At 35.7% G+C, this 3,048-nt stretch overlaps 1 pseudogene; it reads right to left on the bottom strand.

Annotated features, from left to right (window-relative positions):
• Positions 1 to 2,082: 2,082 nt before the first annotated feature.
• On the bottom strand, positions 2,083 to 2,813 carry LOC118188703 (calcyphosin-like protein pseudogene; annotated as a pseudogene).
• Between the last annotated feature and the right edge of the window lie 235 nt (positions 2,814 to 3,048).

Genomic DNA, 3,048 nt, shown 5'->3' on the forward strand with positions numbered 1-3,048 from the left:
CGGATCCCCCACGGGGTGCTGCCCCTCAAAGTTGGGGTGCAAAATAGAAGTCCAACCTCTCTTTGGAGTACTCTCGGAAGTAATCTTTGGATTACTTTTGTTTCTTTGTTATTTATTTATTTGTTTTGCATTTTATGGCTACATTTATTTTTAATATATGTGTTTATTTCTATATGCCATTGCCGCTGAATCCGCCAACGTTCAGAATATAACAATAGCTTGAAAGCTCATGTCTTAATACGCCTGTGGGAGTTCGGGCGAGTTTTTACAAACGCCCCTTGGTACCTCAAGAACTCTGTCCAAAGCAAAGGTGTGAAAATAGTGTCACAAGTTGTTCCAGCAAGTCTCTGTTTTTCCTGAACTTTTATGTAAAATCACATCCCCACTCAGCCATGCACTCCTATCTACATTTAACGGTAATTCAAATACCACAAACTTTAATTCTTTCTTCTGCTCTCTCCTAACACTAACGCAAATGCCTTCACGTCATTATACAGATTAAAAAGTTATTACAGAAGTTTACCATCAGCTTCTTGATACCTGGTAGTAAAATTTCTAAAGTAAATATTAAATTGAAAACTAAGAACCTGGTTCCTATGTTAACAAGTCTTCTAGAGCTAAACTGCCACAAACGAAAGCTAAACTGTCCAACAAACAGTACAGCACTAATGTAGATTCAGAGTTGCAGCGCTGCTTACATTTTGTCTCATTACTTAAATTAATTTAAGTTGCATTTTCAGTTTTTCAGTTAATTTTCAGTTTCATTTAATTTAATTAAGTCGAAGCTGACCGAGCACACAAGAGCAAGAAAAATTTAACATAAGGAAATTAACATATTAGTTAAAATAAACTTTTGTAATTGGCCAATTAAAAGATTTACGCTCTTTTCATCTTTCTTTCTCATTTTATGTGCAAACGTACTCAAGAATTCGAACCGAGTGCTATTCCAATGAACTTTCCTCAATTCGTTTTTATACATTGTATTGCCCAAACATTCAGTTTAAAGACAAGATGGAATGTGCGACGTGTGAGATCCAAAACCTTTTTTTTTAATGCAGGTACGAGACCAAAATCCTTTTCCCAGAACTGATTGTGATTAAAGAAAGATATAGTACATCTTAATTTGTTTTAGTAATTATTTCTTCTGTGTAATGTATAACATAAAGTTCCCAGTTTGATTTCAGTCTTTTTTAATAAACTTTTTGTCTTAATGAACTTTAAGAACTTAAGTTAAATCTCAGTAAGCGTCAAAGACTTTTATATCCGGTTTTGCTTAACCTGTTTCCACCCTTCCAACGTCAGTTTACTCTGAATTGCAAATATTATTAAAAAAGGTACAGAATCAAATGCATGAAAACAAAGTAAGCGGCAAAATTAAAATCCAGTACAAAGTATACGACATATAAACACGTATGTACCAAAGGATATGAGAAATAAATAAATAAACGATTAAAAGTAAATATATAACTTTGTCAAATGCAAGCAAATAAATATTTATATAAATTACGAAAACATTAGAGGCTTAAGTCTCTAATGCAAAATTTACTGTTGTTCATTACACAGTTATATTGTTACGAATTTGGTATTTAAAAAGCTAATGTTAGTTCAATTATAAATTAAATGGTTTTATTTCTCGCGCAGTGCAGCGCGTGACGAATATTAAAAGAAAGCTAAGCCGGAAAAATTAAAAATACAAGAGCGCGTGCGTTAAATAAATAAATATCTCTTTTTGATTTCGAGAAAGTGCTGGAAAATTCTAGCGCGTGATTTTAAAATCTTATAAAAGGAGGAAAACATCTCACTTTGTAGTAGTTGCTTAGTTTGTTGTTGTTTAGAAAACTGCTCTTGTTGAGTGTAGCGAATTCGCGGATTAACGTTCTTTAGCTGTTTTGAATGACGTTCTATTGGACATTTGAGTAGTTAAAAGATAACTACTGTGAGATATTGTAATACTGCATGATAATTTGAGAAAATTTAAGCATTTTTGTTGTGATAATAATAAATTTTTGTTCATTTTTCATCGGACTTGTGCATTCATTTCATAACGAACCCGTACGCACGCAACAATTTTTGGTGTCAGAAGTGGGATCTTTTCGTTTTTCTCTTGAAATATAATTACAGTTTCCATGATGTTCTCATCATCAGATCGAAGTATCCGTCTTCATCAATCGATGCGCTTACTCCTGTGTAATAATCGATAAATTCTTCTTTTGTTACGACGCCATCGACAACTCCGCTTTCCTCGAAATTCTTCAGAAACCTATTTAATAGTTGCTTTTCATTAACTTGTCCATTTAAATAGTCAGGATGTTTATGAACAGAATATATTCCCTTTAAGTCCTCATAAGTGATTTTACCGTCACCCGTTTTATCCATTTTTTCAAAAGCCTTCTCCACTAAGGCCAATCGGCTAGCACTCATTTTCGGCGTCACAGCTCTGAGAAATTCATCGTAATGAACGACTCCCGATCCATCTTTGTCGAATTGCTTAAAGAGGTTTTCGGCTTCTTCGTCGGTTATGTTGAGTCCTGTGTCACGAATGCCTTTCACGAATTCTTCCATATTCAAATCCCCGCTATGGTTGTCATCCATTCGTCGGAAAACTCTTCCTAAGCCAAGGATACCTTTAGCTCCCCTCTGTAGACATAAAAGGCGTAATTTCTCCAGCGGGTCGTCAGTAGCCATCAGCTGCTTGCCCGCCCTCTCCTTCATTACTTGCTCGTTTCTAGTTTGTGCAGATAGCGGTCGCGGCATAATTCAAAATAAATGTCCTTATTAAACCTGTAGTTCCAGAACCCTATGAATGCAGTCGACAAAGTTGGATCGGGAGTTCACACGGCATATGTGGCGGATATTACAGATCCATGCATACTCGGATTGGACTTTTTAAGGAAATACAATTTTTCCTTAGATTTCAAAAACAATAAGCTGCTTTCAGCATCTGATGGCATGACTATCCATCCTCAAAAGGGATCCTCGCCTGGAAATGTCGACGCCTTGTCCGAAAGATCGAGCTCGGGAAGCTGCCGAAATCATACCAGGGTCGAA

The sequence above is a fragment of the Stegodyphus dumicola genome, chromosome 4, assembly GCF_044657685.1.
Source record: "Stegodyphus dumicola isolate Sdum_Otavi_A_Nest chromosome 4, ASM4465768v1".
NCBI lineage: Eukaryota > Metazoa > Arthropoda > Arachnida > Araneae > Eresidae > Stegodyphus > Stegodyphus dumicola.